This window comes from Balaenoptera borealis (genome assembly GCF_965194805.1).
Source record: "Balaenoptera borealis genome assembly, chromosome: 5".
In the NCBI taxonomy this organism is placed as follows: domain Eukaryota; kingdom Metazoa; phylum Chordata; class Mammalia; order Artiodactyla; family Balaenopteridae; genus Balaenoptera; species Balaenoptera borealis.
The window spans coordinates 145765604-145789694 of NC_138862.1; the positions used below are offsets into that span (position 1 = coordinate 145765604).

The following is a 24091-nucleotide window of genomic DNA, read 5'->3' on the forward strand; positions in this document are numbered from 1 at the left end:
TTAATCAATAGAAATTGATCACAGGCCAGACAAGAAATCCAGGCAAGGCTTTATTGGGGCCCCTGTGGCTGCCAGAGGGAGTAAGAACAAGCAACAGGTTCCCTTGCTCGCTTACCTGGGATGGGGGTGGGGGCGGTGAGCTTGTTCCTTACATGGGGGTGAGGGTAGGGGTGTGTCTGGGGGTCGGGCCAGAGGTGTGGCTTAGGTGGTCTGCCCACCCTTAGGTGGTGTCGTGTGCTGGGGGCATGCGCAGTGCCCTGCTTTTGCTCCAGGCTCTTCAGAAGTGGCAGTTGGGTTTTTGGTCTTTTTGTATCTTGTCCATAATTTGCCCCAACTGTGCATGCACGCAGCTATTTTTAGTCCCTCGTGGTTTCTTTGTATTCTGTAGCTGGAGGAGATGTTTGTCCAGGTGCAAGCCCTGCAGCACAGGGGCCCAGGTCCCAGCCTGTCACAATTTGAGGTCAGACAGTTTGCCTTTGAGTGGAAATGACTCAAATGTGAGCTTCTGTGACTTCCAACTTTGGGGTACCTGTTTTTCTTCCCAATCTCCATCTAGAGACAGAGTCCAAATAACGTCTAAAGTCATAAGCCCACACATTGGCCAGCATTCACAACATCAACCTCTGTCCCTGAAGGCAAGTAATTGGGAAGCTACTAGCAGATAATTCACCTTTTCCACCTTTTGTGCTCCCAACTGGCATAACGACTTATATACTCAGTGATGCTCAATGGATGAATTAATGTGGAAAAATAAATTAAAGGCACATGAGATATGAGGTGATTGGGCAACACCCATTGATTGCCAAGATTCGATTAACTAAATTTAGCTTGTTAGGATTTTTTAGATGTGATAAGTGGGTAGGAATAGCCTGCACCACAGAAACCAGGTGTGCAGGAAATGTGGCTTTCTCCATGTTTCTATACCTCAGCTGAATCTCTTTTTCAAATCCCTATTCTGTCAATGGCGTGAAAATAACAGTCTTAACACATTCTGAAAAACCTAATGTATAAGATGCTCTTATGCCCCAAATTGCACCTCTTTGCCTCACTTCCAGTTTAAGCCTTGGCTCTGTGCACATTCTGTGTCAGCCTCTGGCTGAGGTCTATGGGCTGCGTCTTTGCTTTTTTGCCCAGGGGTTCCTCTAAACTCATGAATGTTGGCAGACACTCACTTGGAAGACCAGAAGAATGAACACCTCGGTGGGATGGTTGATTTTATGTGTCAACCTGACCAGGCCGCAGGGTGCCCAGATATTCTGCATTATTTGGGGGGTGGGTTGTGAGGGAGTTTTTGGGTGAGATTTATGTTTAAGTTGGTAGACTAAGCAAAGTAGATTGCCCTGGATAAAGTAGGTGGGCCCTATCCAATCAGTTGAAGGTCTGAATAGAACTAAAAGGCTGACTCTCCCTGAGGAAGAGAGAACTCTTCCTGCCTGATGGCCTATGAACTGGTACATTGTCTTTTTCCTGCCATTAGACTCGAACTGAAACATAGCTCTTCCTGGGCCTTGAGCCTGCCCTCGTTTGACCTGGACCAGCCCCGTCAGCTCTCCTGGTTCTCCAGCTTCCAGACTCTCCCTGCAGACCTCGGGACTTGTCAGCTTCCATAATGGGAGCCAGTTCCTTATAATTAATCTGTACACACACACACACACACACACACACACACACACACACACCCCTATTGGTTCTGCTTTTCTGGGGGAGCCTGACTAATACAGAGAGCATCCCTTGACCACTGGGAAACAGGAGCCAGTGGGTATAGGCCTCAGCCTTCCATCCTTCGGGTGGGTGATTGTCTACGACTCTCAAATGTTCCAACGGAACTGGGTTCCTACCGCCAGGTGGATCCCTCTATAACACCCCGTATCCTGGCTTTGCCTCCGTCCCTGTTTCCCTCTTCCAGTTCCCCCTCCTGCTGTCTGGAATCACCTTCCAGACACCTACACTCAAATCCTTGTCCCAGGCTCTCATTTTGAGGAAACCCAATCTAAATCATGTAGAAATTTTAGATTTAACCTCAGTCAATTTGGACATTTTTCCATATATTTAAAAAAATTTTATTTTATATTGAAGCATAGTTGATTAATTATGTTGTGTTAATTTCAGGTGTACAGCAAAGTGATTCACTTATATGCGGAATCTAAAAAAAAAGTGATACAAATGAACTTATTTACAAAACAGAGACAGACTCAACAGACTTAGAGAACAAACTTATGGACGTTTTCCCTCCCTGAAGAAGCATCTAGGATGTCAGGGATTGACATGTGTTGTGGCTTTCAAGGGGGAACCTGGAACTTTCTTGGTAACTTGTGTTTTGCTGCATCTGCTGCCCTGGTCTCAGCTGCGCTCTTCTTTCTCCACCATCACTGTCCTTCCACCCTGAGCTCTGCTGAAATGTTCACGCTCCCACTGACTTTGTCAGTTCTCGAGCTCTGCTTCTTTCTCATCATGACCTTGAGCCTCTTCTTATCCGTTCCTCTAGCCTTCTTGTATTTTTATGTTTCCTGAGATCACCCTCCCTGACATCATCTTTATATTTGTGTTAGTGGTCCAAGCTAGCGAGCTGTGGGGGGACTCACGGATCCTGCTTGCTTTTTTTTTTTTTTTTTTTTTTTTTTGCTGTGCTGCGCAGCTTGTGGGATCTTAGTTCCCCAAACAGAGATCAAACCCAGCCCCCCTCAGTGAAAGTGCAGAGTCCTAACCACTGGGCCACCAGGGAAGTCCTCCACTTGCTTTCAAGTGCCCTGCCAGAAATTTGAACACGGGTCCTTTCTGCCTTTAGATCTCAAAATGTATATGGGGGTTTCCAACATTCTTCCCCATGCTGGACGTGACCAGTGGCGGGCAATGAGCAGAAAGGGCAGAGCCCGTTCTCAGAAAGTCACATAGTGTCTCATGGCCCGACTTCCCTTTTGCCTCTGTCTTTGTTGCCTTCTCTTCACCCCTTGAGCATATCACAGCAGGCACTGTTGGCACCCTGCCCTGTATTCTCTCATCCCCTCACCCACCTGAGCTGCAGCTGTCGATCCTTCCCACACTCTGCGGGTTCCCACCTAAAGTGCCGATGCTTGTCTCTTGTTCTTTCTCTGCTTGAGGGCTTTGTCTGGTATCATGGGAGCTTGCTTGGCCGTGCAGGTGCAGACCAGAATTACACAGTATCAACATCCTAGTGGGCAGCCGTTGGCCAGCAGCCTCCTTGTCTCTCAGCGGGAAGGTTCTGAGGGGTGCTTCACACTATTTCTCAGAGGATCCCCCATAAGTCTTAGCCCCGGTTGCCCACAGTGGTAACCAGCTCATCGACACACTGTTTACTGGCTTTCCTTCATTTTTGGTTTCATTTCCTGCTATGCTTCCTGTAATCACCTCCTAAGTAAACAGCCTACACCCAAGTCATTGTCTCGGGACAATAGCTTATGTTCTTTGAAGCCTTCCTATAATAGGTAGACTATGGCTTTTGAGTCTGAAAGCTAGGGATTTTCCCTTTTCCTTCTCTGTTCTTTCTTTCTCTCTCTTTTTAATTTAATTTTTATTTTATATTGGAGTATAGTTGATTTACAATGTTGTGTGTGTTTCACGTGTACAGCAAAGTGAATCAGTTATACATATACATCTATCCATTCTTTTTCAGATTCTTTTCCCATATAGGTTATTATAGAATATTGACTAAGTTCCCTGTGCTCTACAGTAGGTCCTTCTTGGTTATCTGTTTTATGTATAGTAGTGTGTGTGTGTTAATCCCAGACTCTTAATTTATCACTTCCCCCCATGTTTCCCCTTAGGTGACCATCATAAGTTTCTCTGTTCTTTTTTAACAACTCAAATGGCTCCAAATGGTCAAGAACCACAGGTTAAATGGAAGTACGGAAGACCCAAACCAAACATTCCCCATACTACATACATCTGTTCAACTAGGACAATTTTCCTAGGTAAAGAAATGCTAGCTGTTCTTGGTTAAATGTGTTTGTGTTGTCCTCCCCCACCTGGAACCACCACTCCTGGTGTAGAACCAAGCCCTCTGGAGGTCTCTAGCCCATCTGTCACCCCTTACCATGAGGAGTTATTCTCCAGTCACATCTGCACATGCAAATAGGCCAACAGCAGGTGTCTCCGAGGTGTATGGGGACCACCTCCCTGGACGCTGCTGAGGACAGCTGTGGGCACTCGAGCAGCCCAAGAGTTGCTGTCAGCAGGTGCCAGACACAGCCATTCAGGGAAGATTGATTTTATTGTCTGCTGCGTTTATGACAGAGGAATGTGCTTCACCAGCCTGCTTTTGGTGAAGTCAGAGAGAAGAGCTAAGGATGTTTTCCTGCTAACCGGGCGAGTCCTTCTGATGAACAGCAAGCATTGTGGTGCAGGAGTCAGCACGTTCTGTGAGCAGTCTGCACCTTGAGGCATCAGCCTGGTCGAGGTCACGCACGACTACTTCAGATAACTTCTTGGTGGGGAAAAATAGTGGAAATTGCAGTAAAAGAGAGGCCTGGAGATATAGGTCGTTCCTTAAAAAAAAGTCTATTTTTATCACGTAGAGAAAATGAGGAAAGAGGCTTTGGGGGATATTTTCGGTTGGTTCTCCCAGGAGCAGTCCTGAGATGAGGATGTGAATGCATGTGGCTTATTTCAGAAGCACAGGTGGGGCCTGGGGGAAGTTGGGCGGGGAAGGGAAGAGATCAAGTAAACGGTGTGGTGTTGGGCAGGTGCTGAGTTTGGGAGGTCACGGGAGACGGGGCAGAACCTGTTGTGGGGTTATCTCCTTGCCAGCCCCAATCTCGCGAGGTGAGGAAGCTGGATTATTTATTCTCCATCCCTGCTCAGTCATCAGCTGAGGCTACTTGCTGGGGTCATCACGAGGTGTGACCCAGAGCCCCCATCAGGGAAAGACTTGCTGCCCAGCTTCTGGGTGTGTGTCCGTGGGCACCCTTCCACTGCCAGCCCATTCAGTACTTGCCTCAGCTGCAGAGAGCCACTTTGCCAAGGTCACGCCCTCCCGTGGTGGCCCACAGCCAATGCCTGGTTGCAGTGGGCACACACAGGACTGACCATTTCAGCTCAACTTGGGACAATTGTAACTGAGCGCCAGGGCTCCCCGTAGGTTGGCTGAGGCTGTCACTGGCATCGTAAATGACTCCTCCCTCTTCCCATTCCCAATTCTTTCCCTCTCTCCATGGTGTTCATCCCAAGGGAACTCCTTAACAAACATCCTGCACACTAAACTCCAGAGTCAGAGTCTGCTACCTGCAGAACCCACCTAGGGATGGGCATTACTTCCCTGGTGTTCTGATTTCACTAGGAGGCTATGGGCCTGAGCTGAGGGCAGGGCCTGGCATGTCTGCTAGAAGGGTGGTAGGATGAAGGTTTTCTTTGTTTCCATTGATCAAGGAAGGTGAGGTCACATGAGGGCAATGGGAACCACAGATGTAATGAATGACTGGAGAACTAGGAAGGGGAGCCATGACGTGTGATTTTGTGTCCAGTAGGATGGTGGTGGATTCAGAGCCCCAGTGTATGAGTGAAAGGGCAGGAGGCCTAGGGGTGCAGAGGGGAGGTGGAAAAAGAAATGGAGATAGTCCATCCTAGTGGAACGTGAGACAGTGAATTAGCAACCCCTCTATGTATTAGCTATTACTATTATTATTACTACTATGATGGGCTGAATTGCATGTCCCCCAAATTAACATATTGAAGCCCTGATCTAGAACCTCAGACTGTGACTGTATTTGGAGATAGGACCTTTAAAGAAGTAATTAAGGTAAAATGTGGTAGTTAGGGTGTGTCCTAATCCAGTCTGCCTGGTGTCCTTATAAAAAGAGGAGATTAGGGCACACAGGAACACTAGGAATGGTGGGCACAGAGGAGAGACCATGTGAGGACACAGCGAGAATGCAGCCAGCTGCAAGCCAAAGAGAGAAGAAACCAAACCTGCTCACACCTTGATCTTGAACTTCTAGCCTCCAGAACTATGAGAAAACATGTTTCTATTGTTCAGGCCACCCAGCTGGTAGTATTTTGTTATCATAGTCCTACCAAACTAACACGACTATTAAAATGACTTTTCTCTCTCTTACTATTAAATCACTTAGCAAATCCTGGTAATTCTGTCTTCTAAGTGTCCTGAAACCTGTCCAGCTCTCTCTCTCCCTATAGTTATCATTCTGATTTAGACCTCTTTCATTTTCCTTTCTGGATCCCCATAGTAGGTGGGTCTCATTTGGGGCTTATCCTTCTGACATCAGACAAAACTACCATTTTGCTTAAGTGTATATTTGATTCTAATAGTTCTGCTTGCTTATGAAATCTTCCCTAATTCTCCATTGTTCCTGGAGTAAGGCCCAAACTTGTCACCATGGCGCCGGGGTGCTTCTGCCCTTCTCCACCGTTGCCCTCATCTTCCGCCGCACTGCTCTAGCCTCAGTCCCATGCTTTCTCCAACCTCCACATCTTTGCACACGTTGTTCTTCCTTCAAAATACTTTTTGTGCCCATCTTTCTGGGTTTGTATCCCTGTCTGCCACCCACAACGGGCCCCTGCTGCTTCATACCTGGAGTAACCACCAAGTTTTAGAACTCGCAGAGGCCTGAGAGCTACCCTGGTCTACCCTTTCATCTTCTTTTTTTTTTTTTTTAATAAATTTATTTATTTATTTATTTACTTTTGGCTGTGTTGTGGCTCGCAGGCTTTAGAGCGCAGGCTCAGTAGTTGTGGCGCAAGTTGTGGAGCTAAGTTCTCACCTGGGTAATTAATGCTGATCTTGTAACGTAAGTTTGGAAGTGTTCCTTCCTCTTCAATTTTTTTGGGAAGAGTTTAAGAAGGATAGACATTCATTCTTCTTTCCATGTTTGGTAGAATTTACCAGTGAAGCTATTTGGTCCTGGGCTTTTCTTTTTTGGGAGACTTTTGATTACTAATTCAATCTCCTTAATCATTGTTTTTTTTCAGATTTTCTATTTATTCATGATTCAGTCTTGGTAGGTTAGATGTTTCTAGGCATTTATCCATTTCTTCTAGGTTATCCAATTTGTTGGTATATAATTGTTCATTATTGAATTACCTGTTTTCTCCTGCAGATCTTTTAATAATTGTTTAAAATATTTGGGTGCTCATATGTTGGGTACATATTCATTTATGATTGTTATATCTTTTTGACGAATTGACTCCTTTATCATCATATAATGGCCCACTTTATTTCTTGTTACAGTTTTTGAGTTAAAGTCTGTTTTGTCTGATAATAAGTATAGCTACTTCTGCTCTCTTTTGGTTTCCACTTGCATGGAATATCTTTTTTCCATCTCTTCATTTTGAGCCTATGTGCTTCCATGGAGCTGAAATGAGTCTCTTGTAGGCAGGATATAGCTAGGTCTTTTTAAAAAAATCCATTTTTGCCTTTTGATTAGAGGATTTAATTTATATTTAAAGTAATTATTGATAGGTAAGGAATTACTAATGGCATCTTATTAATTGTTTTCTGGGTCTCTTGTGGTTCCCATATTTCCTTTTTTTCTCTTTCTGTCTTCCTTTGTGAATTGATGATTTTCCATAGCGGTACCCTTTGATTCCCTTCTCTTTATGTTTTGTGTATTTACTCTAGGTTTTTGCTTTGTAGTTATCATGAAGCCTATATAAAACATCTTATAGATATAACTGTATGTTTTATGCTGGTAAACTTAACTTTGATTGCATACAATACCTGTACTCTTACCCCCTCTTTTATGTTTTTGATGTCACAATTTAGCTCTTTTTATATTCTGTATTCATTAACAAATTACTGCAGCAATAGTTTTTTAAAACACTTTTATTCTTTAACCTATATTAAGGCAATTTAAAAAATCAGTTTATCATAAATTTATCATATGCTCAACTATTCCACTCCTAGGAATCTACATAAAAGAAATGAAAATATGTCTATATACAGACTTGTTCATGAATGTTTATGGCACCATTATTCACAATAACCTGACACTGAATAATCTAAAAGTCTACCAAATGGTGAATGGATAAGTAAAATGTGATATTTGTAAAGAATGGAGTGCTATTGACCAATCGAAAAGGAATGGGTTAGTGATACATGCTACAACATAAATGAACCTCAAAATATTTTGTCAAGAGAAAGAATCCAGACACAAAATACCACATATTATATGGTTTTATTTATATGAAATGTCCAGAAAATGAAAATCTATACAGATGGATAGTGGTTGCCTGGGGCTGGAAGTGGGACTTGAGAGTGATTGCAGATGGGCATGAGGAGTCTTTTTGGGGTGACGGAAATGCTCTAAAATTGGGTTGTAATGACAGTTGCACAATTCTGTAAATTTTCCAAACCTCATTGAATTGTATGCCAAAAAGGGTGAATTGAATGGTCTATAAGTTATACCTCAGTAAAGCTGTCAAAAATAAGAAGAAGAAAAATAGAGTAATTAAAACATTTCTCCAGTTTTTTAATAGAAAAATATAAGGAAATACACCATTAATGACAGTTTGTAAAAATAAAACAAAATGAAACATCTTACCAGGAGAAAACTCTTTTGTCTTTTTGGCCTTCCACTCCTTCCTTCTTGGAATTGATACAGGCTTGATGCCTGGAGGTGTTGCAGCTATTTTGCATTCATGGGAATAAAATCCACATACCACGGACAAAGTAGCAGGAAGATAGAAGGACACTGGGTACTTGCTGACATATTTGAGTTACTGCAGTCCAGAATTGTCTTCCTCTAGACTTCTGTATCTTGAGGATAAGAAACTTCTGTTTATGTCAGTACTAGTTGGATTTCTATCATTTGTAGAAGGAAAAATTGTTACACCTTCAAACGCTTTTTACTGCTTATAAGTAAATTTGTAACTCATTAACTAGACCTTAATGAGCTGGCCTTTGCCGGTATCTCCATGAGGTTTAAGGCCACTGAGCCACTGGTAGAAATAGATCTCTCTCCCTCAGTCTACATCTCTCTTATTCTTCTGCTGGTGTCCTGCTCCACTAAGAACTGAGCCAGTCTGGTCCTCAGGCTTGACCCTCTTCCATGAAGTGCTCACCAAGAAATAACAATCATCCTGTAGGAGACTTAAGTGTCTAGTCTTCCATGGCCTCTAGCCATCAGGTCAGCACAGCTCACCTGGATTCTTTCTTATTCCAAACCCTAGAATATTGTGGGTTTTTTTTGGAATGGGTGGACGAGGGAGTTGTCTGCTAGCCCCTGCTTAGCTCTAATTTCCTATTTCCAAGGACATAAGGAAATTCCAGATGTTCTCCTGTGTGGGCATCCATGAAAAAGTCAAGGTTGTCACCTAGCGCCCACCTTGCCCACAGACACCCCTCCCAGCCATCCCTGCTGTGTTGATCCCATGCAGTGGTTTTATGAAGGACATCAGCAAGGCAGCCCAGTTACCATGTTTCAGAAAGGACAGGTGAGGCACAGGTCTCTCGGTCTGGTATCCCTCAAATCCATCTAGAAGGCTTCATCACCTTTCCCTTCTACCACCTCTAGGACTTGGGGAAAGATGGACCAACATCTAAACTTTCTCCTCTCTTGTTATAGTCCTCAGCTCAAATAGTTGGGGGCACGGACCCATTTTGTCTGATAACACATCTATGACATTCATTTTAGTCTGGCACTTGCACTGGTTTTTAAATACTTAAAGATAAAGCATTGGGTGTATTGTTATCTTGTCTAGTTTGAGAACTTTTTATTCCTGGGGGAATAAGAAAGAGGTGGTAAGATCACTCCTAAAGGGAATGAAGAATACAAGATACAGGAGCTAATTCTTCACAATATTATTCTGTCACACTTGGAGTCTGGCTCACACTCATGCTTTTCTGTGTCCTCCTTTAATGGAACTCTTCTGAAGTCCCATCCTGGCAACCGGCATTGACAAGAGCTCTATCCTGCCCTCCCAGATGGCATATTCCATTCCTACCTATCCTCAGTGATAAATCTAGTTTGATTTTGCTCTGTCTCTGTTCAAATTTGGACTGGTTTTGGATCACCTCCTTCTTGGAGCTGCACTTTTGTTTATTCCAGAAAAACCCCATGAGCCCCTGTTTGTCCCCGCTCTTCGTCCCAGCAGCCATGCAGCTGGTGCAGCTGGGAAATCTGTACCGTCCTCCTGCTGAGGGATAATTACAGCAATTAAAGCCTAGACTGGTATTTCAAAGGAGTAGTATTCCAACATCCTTGTTAAAACGGGTTCAATTTGCCGTATTATTTGTGTGGTAAACACTTTTCCCAGTATTGTGAATTTCAAAACATTCTATCAGTGCTACAGAAATCTGAAAAATGTATAATGTATTTGGCCAGGGTACAAACACCCGAAAAAGTTCTGTTTTACTGTATAAATATTATAGAATGATTCAGCTGTCTTAGGAAGAGGATTTGGTAATTTGAGCTGAGGAATAAGAAATACTCCTTTATCAGGTCTGTTAAAAAAAACAAACATAATGGGATAAAAATTGGAAAGAAAAATAGTAACAGGCAAACCATGGTAATTTCTTTCAAATGACTTAAAGGCAATCAAGATCAAATAGGAGTCTTTCGTTCTGACATAATTCAGTCCACCAAAGGCTGAATTTTTTTAGATTACATGTAGAACATTCATGGACTACATTTCCCATCAGCTGACTCCTTTCTACTCCCCATGATCACAAATTTAATGGAAAAAAAAAAACCTTAGCTAACAGAATGAGAGTCACTCTGCACTCTGATGGCCTCCAGCTAATTATGGTCCCAAAGAGCCAATGAGTTCCTCAAAAACATCAAACTTATGAGCCACGGTAATGGGAAAGGGAGAACTAAGCAAAGTTTTTTTTTCCCCTGTTGATGTTATACTAACCAGACCAATAGAAACCCTAGGAAAAGTAATTTTGTATGAGAGAAGAAGAGGATTTTCTTTTAAATAGCTTCATATATTTCTGTAACTTATTAAGGTAAGTGATAAACTGGAATCCACTTTCTCTGCCGTAACTTGTTGAGGGTGTTAGCAAGCCACTAATAACAGCATCTAAAAATTTCAGAGTTTAGGAAAATTGATCAAATTATTTCATATTGCCTGAAAAAATTTACCTGTGTACTTTTTTCTTTACTTGAGCTAATGTTTAGACTTGGGGTCTACTTAACCAGACTGTTCTTCAGCAGGAAGCTTCCCATCCCTCTTTCCTGAACACAGCTGTGTCAGTCAACTTTCGGCATAGTATGTAACAACAACAACAACAAAATCACAAGGTCTCAGAGGCACACATGACTAAGCATCTGTTTGGCTCATGATTCGGTGGATAGTCTGGGGGTCGGCTGATCAAGACTGGGCTTGACCATGTGTTGAGCCCGACATCTGTCATCCTCTTCTGGGGGTGAGCAGACTAGTTTGATCGAATTCTTCTCATAGCGGTGGCGTAATTGCAAGACAATGTGAGTGAAAACACTGAAGGCCTCCTAAACCTAGGCTTGTAACTGACACTCTGCCTTATTCTGTTAGCCAAGGTACTATGTAGCTAAACCCAATGTCAAGAGATAGGAAAATGTATTTTACTTCTTTAATGTGAAAAATGGCTACATCACATGGGAAAAGGCAAGAATACAGGAAAAGGTGAAAATGATGGGGTGCATTGCACCATCAAACACACAGCTGTTGTGTCATTCAAGTACCAAAGAGGAAGGAAGGAGACTTGATAAATATCAAGGACATAAAATGGAGAAAAATATATTTATTGGTTGATTTATCTGTTCATTTACTATGCTAGCTATTGCTGTATAACAATTTACCCCAAAACTTAGCAGCTCAAAAAGTACACATTTATAATCTCCTAGTTTCTCTAGGTCAGGAATCACATTTTGCTGAGTCCCCTGGCTCTGAGTGTCTTCCAAGGCTACAGTCACACAAGGCTGGACTGGGGAGAATCTACTTCCAAGCTCACTCACATGCTTGTTGGTAGGACTTAATTCCTGTGGTCCATTAAACTGAGGCTTTAGTTCCTAATGAGTTGTTGGCTGTTGGTCTCTTGCAGTTCCTTGCCATGTGGCTCTATCCATAGAACATCTTACAGAATGGTAGCAAGCAAGCAAGAAGGCAAGAGTGAATTCCAGCAAGAGAGTAAGAAAAGTAATGTGGAAGTCACAGTCTTCTGTAGCCTAACCACAGAATGGCAGTCTACACTGTATTCCATTTGTTAGGAGTAAGTCATTAGGTCCAGCCTGTGCTTAAGGGGAGGGGATTATACAAAAGGCATGAAGACCAAGAGGGCAGAGATCATTGGGAACCATTTCAAAAGCCACTTAATTCATTGAATCATTCTTCATTTTATGGAGCCTCTGCTACGGGCAGAATCTTGGGCTTGGAATGTGTGTATTTCAGAGATGAAGGAATTACAAACCCTGACTTTGAACAAACAGTCCTAGTAGATTCAGTGACATAATTCTAAAAAAATCTGTTCAGGCCCTAATACTTCATGCCTGAATTACCATGCCATAGTAGCATTTTCAAATTTTTATTCTATTTAGAATCCTTCATTGTCCTTACAACATTCAGGATAAAATTCAAGTTCTTTAGCATTTATCTATAACTTATCTATAACTTATCTATTTATCTAGCATTTAGTTCCAGATTTTTTCCATCTCTATTCCCTAGCTTACCTATTCTATGAGCTGTTAATAGGATTTCATATTAAGTTTGGTAAATCTATGCAAAGTCTAGTCAAACTCAATACCATAGAGTTTCTTAGAACTTTCAGTATGCTAAAATGTGAATGTAATCTGCTAACTTTCCCCAACATATTACACATTTAACCATCGAATCCTTTTGCCATGGAGCAAATCAGGGGACTCGATTCTGATGAATATCCTTTGGGAAAGTACTTTCAATTCAACTTTTGTGACTTTGCCTCTTCTATCCTCTGATCCACCTTCTCTGAAATCGCCATGCTGTTACTGTTTTTCCAGGTGTCCTGACATTCTGATCTCTTTGCCTAGAATGTCCTTTTCCCTCCCATCATCTGCTTGGTTTGAACTAGATCCTTAAAAACTCAGCTCAAAAATCACCTCTTCCAAAAATCTTACCCTGATTTCCCCTTCCCTGTGCTTTAACAGTAACCCCTGTCTTGTGCTTATTATATGATGCTCTTAATTGTTTGATTCTTTTCTTATCGTCTACATTTTCCTGAATTGTAATCTCCTTGAGGAAAGGCCTATGGCTAGCTCAAGTTCAGAGCCCTGGTGCATACAGAGTGTCAGACATGTACCAGCTAGTAAAGAAAACAATGCTTTTGAACACTAGAACAAATGAATAATACCTGGTTCTTTTCTACCTGCAGTTGGTGTTCGTTCTGCATCCCCAGGCTTGCTAGCGGTTAGGCTGAGGACACGTGAATTGTTCAGGCCAAAGGGCTATGGAGGTTATAGTTTGAGATCATGGAACCACCACTGTGATCGTACTGGGTTCCTATGTCACTGCATGGAATAGAGCTGCCTTATATAAACATAGGTGAATGAAATAGACATGAAAGGAGCCTTTGCTGCATTAAGTCAGTCACTAAGATTTCAGAGTTTAGCCTGTCTTGACTAAGGTATTACACCAAGGCTAGCAGAAGTTTGATGTAGGCAGGAGTGTGTAACATGAAGACTTAAAAAAAAAAAACATTCAAGAGACCCAGATAAGTGCTAAGAGGTTGCTTTGGAGTTGCCTGAATTGTACCTAATTTTGGTCACTGAGAAGCTGCTGGATGCATCTTTTTAGTAAAGATGCCTGATGAAAACTTACAGACATGCTAGCAATTACTGCTAGATTTTAAATAGAACTGCCTAATTTGAGTTATGCAGAAAAAAAATGAAGTACGTGGAAAAGATGACAGAATATCCAAGAAATATACAATGGTTTTATGAAAAAGAAATAGCTGATGTAGTGAATGAGAGCCTTGCTGCTTGTACTGAACAAGTTCAGTGGTGAATTACTCAACTTAGCCATGTTTTGCCTAGACAGCCTAAACTTGAATCTCCAAGAAATTCCTCTTGGATTGATTTGATTATAGCTTGGGTGCCAAGCCTATAATTCTAAAAAGAAGGAAACTTCTTGCTTTATTTATGGAGAAGTTGGGAATTTTTTTCCAGCTTTATTGAGATATGATTGACCTATAACATTGTGTAAATTTAAGGTGTACAATGTAATGATTTGCCATCTGTATATATTGCAAAATGATTATCACAGAAAGGTTAGTTAAAATATCTATCACTTCACGTAGTTACAAAGTGTTTTTTGTGGTGAGAACTTTTAGAATCTACTCTCTTAGCAGATTTCAAATATACAATGTAGTATTGCTAACTGTAGCCACCAGGCTGTACATTACATCCCCAAAACTCATTCATCTTATAACTGGAAGTTTGTACCCTTTGACCACCTTCACCTATTTTCCCCGCTCCCCACCACCAGCCCCTGACAACCACCAGTGTGTTCTCTGTTGCTATGAGTCTGATTTTTTTAGATTCCACATATAAGTGAGGTCACACAGTATTTGTCTTTCTCTGTCTTAGCATAACGCCCTCCAGTCTCATCCATGTTTTCGGAACTGCAGGATTTTGAGAAGTTGGGAATTTAGGCCTTTGTTTCATAAGGAAAGTGACTGAGCAGAAATCCCGAGGACTTTGTTTTTTCAGTCTCGATCATTCGTTTCAAGTAGCAGAAACTGCCTGTGAGCTGAAAAGGATTTATGGGAAGGAAACTGTGCAGCCCACAGAATCAGTGGGGGAAGGCTGTAGAATCAGGCTCCAGGATGACTGGGAGACTGGGGAACAGTTTGTAAGGATGCCTTGTCACCGTGTGCTGCTGCAAATACAGATCCAGAAAGAGCGATTATTCCAGTGAGGAAAAATCGAAGTCCTCACCCTGATAGAAGGGGCCTAATGCAGTCAGCCTGTTGCAAGCTAGCTAGCTGGTTGCTTTGCCCCCATCCAAGGCAATGGTTTTATATCCCTGAGCTTAGGGTTGGTTCCTGCTGCTGCTGGCAGTTGGAGCACTCATCAGAGAAAGTGACCAGTTGGTCTTCATGGGGTTATCTCTCTGTCCCTGTTGTCAGAGTCGCTTAGTTCGTGAGTTCACTGGCTGAAGATAGAGGCTGATTGACATACACTAGAGGTATGACATATATCTAGATCTGATTATTAAGAGTTTCCTCCGTGGTGGGACTCTCTGGTGAGGAGTCACATGGGACATAAATATCTTCCTACCCTGGGTCCACTTTGAGAAGTCTCCACACATACTTCCTCTTCAAGCCTTCTTGTACCATGTCTCTATCCATGATGCAGCTAAACTGTCAGCAACTCCCCATCAGTTGGTCTTTTTTTAAAAATAATTTTTATTGGAGTATAGTTGATTTACAGTGTGTGTGAGTTTCTGCTGTATAGCGAAGTGAATCAGTTATACATATACATATATCCATTCTTTTTCAGATTCTTTTCCATATAGCAGATATACAATATTGACTAGAGTTGCTTGTGCTATACAGTAGGTCCTTGTTGGTTATCTGTTTTATATATAGTAGTGTGTGTACATCAATCACAATCTCCCAGTTTATCACTTCCCCCCACATTTCCGCTTTGGTAAACCTAAGTTTGATTTTGAGATCTGTGAGTCTGTTTCTGTTTTGTAAAAAAGTTCATTTGTGTCATTTTTTTTATTAGATTCCCCCATCAGTTGGTCTTGAACCATGTCGTAAACAGTCTTTCCAGTAAAAGTGAACAATGATATGTACTGCTTGTGGTAAATTATACTATTTTCCCTAGCTATTCACACCCTCTTCCTATTAAAGTATTATATAGCCTACTCATTGTCAGTGACTAAGTTATTCCTGTAGAGATAGGTTAAGCTTTGCCATATGACATATTTTGACCAATGGAATGTGACCAGACACAACACCTAGGATGTTCAGATAAGCCATCAGGATGCCGTTGTGAGCTTTGACATGGTCTCTTTTCCTCTGACACAAGAATGCAAAGCCATAGATTGGGGCTTTGCTTTCATTTTGGATATAAGACTGAGGAAACATGCAGAGCAAAGCTACATGCTCTGTTCACCCAGAGCCAACATTCCAGAGAGTGAGAAACAATCTTTATTGTAAGCACTCATGTTTAGCGGTTGTTTGTTACCACAACTTACTGAGAGAAAGAAAACTATCCTGTTCAGTCTGCTACCCATGGGGAGAACCTCCCTCCACCACCTTTCATGGCCACCCACCAGCAGGGTGATGGGTTTCTCCACAGTCCGCTTCTAGCTTCCAGCATCACTGTGGTGAAGAACCGTCTGTAAGTCAAGCTTACATCTTTCCCTCCTCAGAGCAAACTCCCCAGAGGCCGTCAGCGAGGGTTGAGGAAGAAGTGGCAGGAGGAGGCCCGAGTGAGTCCTCAGCGAGTGCAAACTGCTCCCGCAGTCAGGTCAGTGCCTGTAAGATCTGTCTCAGTTGGTCCTCTCTCTCTCTCTCTCTCAATATTTATAAAGATAAATGTGTCTATATTTGATTTCTGTCAGTATATCAGTGTATATCAATCATTTGATTACGGTTTGTTGAATATGCCTGAGTTTATGGCGATGCCACTGATGAGACAACACTTAATGTGTAATGTTACAGGGAGAAGTTACATGATCAATGGGTGTCCCATGGTGAGGTACTGAATCTTCACTGGGCCCAAGAGCAAACCAAGAGATGTTTTTCAAAAGGACAATAGCTTGAAAAGGGCAAGTTTGTCCCCCAGCCCTAGAGGTTGCCACTCGAATGTTACAGAATTCCCCACAGAGTAATAATCTGTCACAGGCCCATCAAGTCCCATTGCATCTGCTAGATCATAAGAGTCAAGGTTTAGGGCTGCCTGCAACATGGCCTGGACCAGCTGGAGAACCTCCACTTGCCCTTAGCCTCACTTAAGTTGACAGCCATTGGAGTCAACAGGAAATGGGTTCGATAAGTGCACGAAAATGTGGTGGATGCGCCTCTAAAATCCCAAGAGGGCCACTAAACATTGTGACTTTTTCTTAATGGTAGGGGGCTCAAGGGGCAGCAAGTTTCTGCCCCGTGGAGGGAGTGTCTCGTTCTGCCCCAGAGACTAGTTCCCAGAACCTTCCCTGGAGAGCCAGCCCCTGCCTGTCCATGAAATTTCCTGTCATCAGTCTCGAATGTGTGTGTCTGAGGAATCTAGGACACTTACTACTTTCTGTTCTCCAGGCCCCCATAGAGTGAACCAGAGGCTTACCATGTTTTTAAAATAATTTTCAGTGAAATTTTTGGCCGATGTTTTGCTATTATCCAATGGCTCTGATGGTTATAAAATACTGTTTAGGAGGTGTAGGCTTCATTTGTAATTTTCTTTAAGCCATGTATGATTTCTCATAGGCATGAAATAAGAAAAATGAAAGAGAGGTGTTCAGTGTGCAGCTTGACTAATTAAGAAGTTGGGAAGAAGACAGGTAAGTTATGTGTGGCTCTGACAGAATTAGTAGCTTTTCTAAAGAAGCAGTCTTGGGTATATGTGCTTATGGGTTGGGCTGTCAACACACAAAGTCCAAGTAGACTATTTAATCTGTGACTGTGATCTCAACTTTTGGGGGGGGTCTTGGAACCCTATACAAATCTAATTAAATCTGTAAGCCCTCTACCCAGATATTTTACAAACTTAAAACTCTTTAAAAAAATATAAGGATTTAATCAATTTGCTGAAGGTCTTCATAGAGGTCTGAGGATCCAAATTAGGATCCAAATTAGAATCCATGTTCCATGAGGCTGACAGAGGTACCTATTTGAATGGGAAAGGCTGTGTGGGTGGCTTTATAAAGCTTGGCTTAGGAGGCTAGAAATCATTCATTCTCTTGATGATTAAGGCTGCTTATTTCTCTCAGTGGTATTACTTTTTATCACTGTCAACATTTTGCTCATGGGTCCTTCTTTCTTTCCTTAAATTTGATTATTGTAATTCTTCATTATGTACACACTCTTTGGGAACAAAATACCTTAGGTTAATTCTTTAAATGAAGCCAGATGCTTTTTATTTAGAACCTGACAGATAAAAAAACTTTAGTTCAATTATGGAAAAATAAAATATTTATTTCCCTTTTGGCTAGTTAATATTGAGTACACAAAGTCATTGTGATTTCTGGAAGCCAAGCTGGGTGGTATGATACCAATATTGCTCACAAAAATTTTGAGAAAACTTGGTATGGCTAAAGCTGGGTTGGAATTCATCCTAAAGGGACAAAGTGAATAATTTTTCTCTTCTTTTGCCAGTAGTCACATATAAAATCCCTGGAAAATAGCAATATTTTAACATTTCATTTATTTGTGGGGACAGGCTGGTTATTCAAATAATTTAATTTCAATAAATATTGACTAAAAACTTATTATGAGGTTTATGGTTCAAGGAAGTCCATCAGAATCTTGATGAAAGGCAAAATTGACTTTTCAACAACACAAGGAAGTTGTGGTCACATAAGCAGCAAAGTGAAATGTATCAGGGTTTGAGCAATTAGGGCATGAGGGAGGGAGAAGGAAGGAGAGAAAACTTGGTTGACCTTGTCAATAGGAGCTTTGCTCTTGAAGTGGCACAGAGATAATTATGTTGCAATCTCAGGAAAGAAAATTTTACCATAGTTTGCTACCTAGCTATGCTATGAACAATTGAGTAATAGTAATGGAAATATTGTCTGTTGGTTTTCAACACTGAGAGTTAACCTATAGACTAAGTGCAAAAATATAAATTTTCAGGACAGAATGTAAATATTGTCAACCTTGACAATGGAAAAGTCAAAATATTCCTAATTGTAGTTGAGAAAAAGAAAGAGGGAGAAAATGTGGAAGGAAGATAGGGTTGCTAAGATCCATATCTTACAAATGTAGGGAGTAAAGAGATTCTATCTCTAGTTGGTGGAAAAAGAACTATATTGTATTAATGAGCTAAACTTATAAAGGTAACCCAGTAAAAAAAACAAAAAATAATGATATAAGCATCAACATTTTTGAGGTTTGGGGTCAAATAGTAAAATAACTCCTCATCTATCATTGCAGTAAGGAAATGATATCTAGATTTGATAAATGAAGATTTAGTGGTATCAATGTATTATTTAAAATGTGGAGACAATCTTTAGAAGAACTCAAAACATAAACTGTTGAAAGTAGTTCACTCTGTCAAGTGGGGCAGTAGACTACTGCTTTGTTGGTCATTAATATTTGGGGTATATAACTTTGTGCATGCTTTAATTTGATGAAAAAGTAGAATATTTTAAAAATAAACTAGTAGTGAGGAGAGATCTGAACTAGGTTGTTATTATTTAAAACAATAAATGTAATCCCCAGAGCAACCACTAAGAAAATAACTTTAAAAATATATTGTAGGGATTTCCCTGGTGACACAGTGGTTAAGGCTCTGCGCTCCCAATGCAGGGGGCCCGGGTTCAATTCCTGGTCAGGGAACTAGATCCCACATGTATGCTACAACTGAGAGTTTGCATGCCACAACTAAGGAGCCCACGTGCCGCAACTAAGACCAGCGCAACCAAATAAATAAATAAATAAATATTTTAAAAATATATTGTAAAAGAAACAACAAGGGTATTAAAATGGTACACTAGAAAATATCTATTTAACACTAAATGAGACAGTAATAGAGGAATAGAGGAACAAAACAGACATAATACATATAGAAAACTAATAACAAAAGAGCAGATATGAATTCTACCTTATTAATAATTACATTAAATATAAATGGATTCAACACTCCAATCAAAAGGCAGAGTGTGACAGAATGGATAAAAAATGATCCGTTACATTCTGTCTACAAGAGACACGCTTCATATTCAAAGACACAAATAGGTTGAAAGTAGAAGGATAGATAAAGGTATATCATGCAAACAATACGCAAAATAGAGCTAGGGTAGTCATGCTATTATTAGAAATAAATAGACTTTAAGACAAAAATTGTTACTAGAGAAAACGAAGCGTATTTTAGAAGATACAAGATCTATCCGTCAAGAAAAGATAACAATTATAAGCATGTATTCACATAACAACAAAGCCCCAAAATACATGAAACAAAAACTGACAGAATTGTAGGAAGAAATAGACAATTTAAAAGTAATAGTTGGAAAATTCAAGATCCCATTTTCAATAATGGATAGAACAACTAGACGTAAGATTAACAAGGAAATAGAAGGCTTGAACAATACAATAAACCAACTAGTCCTAATAGAAATGAATAGACCACTGCACTCAACAATAGCAGTATACACATCCTTCTCAAGTGCACATGGGACATTCTCTAGGATAGACCATACATTGGATCATAAAAAATAATGACTCAGTAAATCTAAAGAGGTTGAAGTCATGCAGTGTATGTTCTTTGAACACAATGGAATAAAATTAGAACTCAGTGACAGAAGGAAATTTGGGAAATTCACAAATATGTGGAAGTCAAACACTCCTAAACAACCAATGGATCAAAGAAGAAATCAAAAGGAAATTAGAAAATAAGATGAGTGCAAATGAAAACACAAAATACCAAAAGTTTTGGGATAAAGCTTAGCAATGGTGCTTAGAGAGAAATTTATAGCTATAAATGTTTATATTAAATAAAGAAGAAAGATCTCAAATCAGTAATCTGATCTTTTACCTTAGGAAACTAGAAAAAGAAGAGCAAACTAAACCCAAAGTAAGCAGTAGAAAGGAAATAATACAGATGAGAGAAAAAATAAATGAAATAGGTAATAGAAATACAATGGAGAAAACCAAAAGTTGATCCTTTGAAAAGATCAACACAATTGTCAAAACTTTAGCTAGTCTGACAAAGAAAAAAGAGAGAAGATTCAAATTAGTAAAGTCAGGAGTAAAAGAGGCAACATCCCAGAAATGAAAAGGCCTAAAAGTAAATACTATGAACAATTGTATGCCAAAAAAATTAGATAATCTAGATAAAATGGACAAATTCCTGGACAGTCACATCTATCAAAACTGATTTAAGAAGACAGAAAAACTATATGCAGAAAAGCTGTTTGGGCCTATAATGAGTAAAGAAATTGAATTAGTAATCAAAAAACTACACACAAAGAAAAGGTCAGGATTAGATGGTGAATTTGCTAGAGAATTCTACCAAATGTTTAAAGAAGAATTAACACCTATCTTTCACAGACTCTTCCAAAAAATAGAAGGGGAGGGAACATTTTCCAACTCATCTCTATAAGGTCACTATTAGTTTTATACCAAAACCAGACCAAGACATCACAAGGAAAAAAAAACTATATTATGAATATAGAAAGAATATAAATTACAAATTTAGAAGCAAAAATCCTCAACAAAGTACCAGAAAACCAAATCCAACAAGATATAAAAAGAAACATTCATCATGACAAAGTGGGTTATTCCAGGAATTCAAGCTTGTTTCAAGATATAAAAAATCAATCAATGTAACACACCAATTAATAAAGATAAAAATAATATGAGCTTCTCAATTGATACAGAAAAAGTACTAATATTTAACAAAATCCAACACCATGTTATGATAAAAACATTCGATCAACTAGTAGAAGGAAATATCCTCAACTGATAAAGCTCACCTATGAAAACGCACTGCTAACATCATACTTAAACGTGAAAGATTGAAAGCTTTTCTGCTAAGATTCGGAAGAAGGCAAGGATGTCTACTCTCACCACTTTTATTCAATATTGTACTGGAGGTTCTGGCCAGGGCAATTGAGCAAGAAAAAGAAATAAAACCATATCAGAGAAGAAGAACTAAAACTATCTCTATTCACAGATGACATGATTTTGCATATAGAAAATCCTTAGGAATTCACAGACAAAAAAAATGTTATAGCTAATAAACAGTGCAGCAAAGTTGCAGAATACATGATCAATATACAAAAATCAGTTATATTTCTATACAATAGCAACGAACAACCCCAAACAATAATTACAAAAATAATTCCTTATGTAAAAAAACCCAGTTAGGAATAAATTTAATAAAATAACTGTAAGACTTGTACACCAAAAACAACAACACATCTTTGAAAGAAATTTAAAACTACCTAAATAGGAACTTCCCTGGTGGTGCAGTGGTTAAGAATCCGCCTGTTGGGACTCCCCTGATGGCGCAGTGGTTAAGAATCCGCCTGCCAATGCAGAGGACATGGGTTTGAGCCCTAGCCTGTGAAGATCCCACATGCCATGGAGCAACTAAGCCCGTGCACCACAACTACTGAGCCTGCGCTCTAGAGCCCGTAAGCCACAACTACTGAAGCTCACGTGCCACAACTACTGAAGCCCGTGTACCTAGAGCCCGCGCTCTGCAACAAGAGAAGCCACTACAATGAGAAGTCCATGCACTGCAATGAAGAGTAGCCCCTGCTCACCGCAACTATAGAAAACCCATGCACAGCAGCACAGACCCAATGCAGCCAAAAATAAAAAATAAATAAATAAAATCTCTGTAAAACAAAAAAAGAAGAATCCACCTGCCAATGCAGGGGACACTGGTTCGATCCCTGGTCTGGGAAGATCCCACATGCCGCGGAGCAACTAAGGCCATGCGCCACAACTACTGAGCCTGTGCTCTACAGCCCGCAAGCCACAACTACTGAGCCCACATGCCACAACTACCAAAGCCCATGTGCCTAGAGCCTGTGCTCCAAAAGAAGAGAAACCACAGCAATGAGAAGCCCACGCACCGCACTGAAGAGTAGCCCCCGCTTGCCGCAACTAGAGAAAGCCTGCACACAGCAACGAAGACCCAACGCAGCCATAAATAAATAAACAAACAAGCAAATAAATAAATAAAAATACCTAAATAAATGGAAATAATATACATCCCGATTTCATGGTTTGAAAGATTTAATATGGTTAAAATGGAATAATCCCCAGATTGGTCTATGGATTCAATATGGATCCATTGCAATCCCTTTTAAAATCATAGCTGCTTTTTTTTTTTTTTTTCCAGAAATGGGTAAGCTGGCCATAAAATTCGTCTGGAAATGCATGGGACCCAGATTAGACAAAACACTCTTGAACAACAATAAAGTTGGAGGACCCACACTTCCCACTTTCAAAACTGACTGCAAAGCTGCAATATCAAGATTGTGTGGTATTGGCATAAAGATAGACATATAGATCAATTGACTAGAATTATGAGTGCATAAGCAAACCCTTACATTTTATGACTGTTTGGTTTTTGACAGTGGTGCCAAGACAGTTCAGTGGGGGAAAGAATAGTCTTTGCAATAAATGATGATAACTGAATATCGACATGCAAAATAGTGAAGTTGGACACTTAGCAAACATCATACACAAGAATTAGCTCAAAATGGACCAAAGACCTAAATGTAAAAGGTAAAACTATAAAAATTGTGGAAGAAAACATAGGTAAAACTCTTTGCATCCTTGGATTAGGCAATGGTTTCTTAGATATGATATCAAAAACACATGCAGCTAAAGAACAAAAAATCTGTAAGTTTGACTTCACCATAATTAAAAACTTTTGTGCTTCAAAGGACAATATCAAGAAAGTGGAAAGATAATCCACAGAATGGGAGAAAATACCTGCAAATTATGTATCTATGAGGGACTAACATTCAAAATATATAAATAACTGTTGCAACTCAACAGTAAAAAGACAAAAAATCCAGTTAAGATCTGGGCAAATGATTTAAATTGATATTTATCTAAAGAAGATCTAGAGGTGGCCATTAAGCACATGGAAAGGAGCTCAGCATCATTTATCATTAAAGAAATGGAAATGAAAACAAAAATGAGATGCTGCTTCACATCTACTCAGATGGCTATGAGTTAAAAAGATGGAACAATAGCAAGTGTTGGTGAGGATGTGAAGCCACCATTGGTGCCAGGGTTAGTGGATTGATTAGAATTTCTTTTCTTTCCTTTCTTTCTTTTTTGTTATTTTGTTCATGGCATTGTAAGAAGGACCTGTCCCCTTTGGGTACTAAGACAATTCTGGATGGTGATGGGGGACCTAAGAAAGGAATGTATACTTCCTGATAAAGCAGGTGAGGGTTTGACTGATTATTTGAAGGAACCCAAGATGTCCTAATTGTACTCCAAGTTGATGAATAGGGTCAAGGTGATTGCAGGGAG

At 40.3% G+C, this 24091-nt stretch overlaps 2 long non-coding RNA genes across 2 annotated transcripts in view; one reads left to right on the top strand and one right to left on the bottom strand.

The window, feature by feature from the left end:
• The first annotated feature begins 1686 nt into the window (after window positions 1–1686).
• Window positions 1687–24091, top strand: part of LOC309629127 — a 292368-nt gene continuing 269963 nt past the window's right edge. The window contains exons 1-2 of the long non-coding RNA XR_014244864.1: window positions 1687–16403; window positions 17357–17430. This is a non-coding gene — a long non-coding RNA (uncharacterized lncRNA). The remainder of the gene's footprint in view (window positions 16404–17356; window positions 17431–24091) is intronic.
• LOC309629147 lies at window positions 15525–22604 on the bottom strand. Its single transcript, XR_014244891.1, has 2 exons — window positions 22117–22604; window positions 15525–22075 (listed from the first exon to the last, which is right to left on the bottom strand). It is a non-coding gene; the product is annotated as an uncharacterized lncRNA (long non-coding RNA).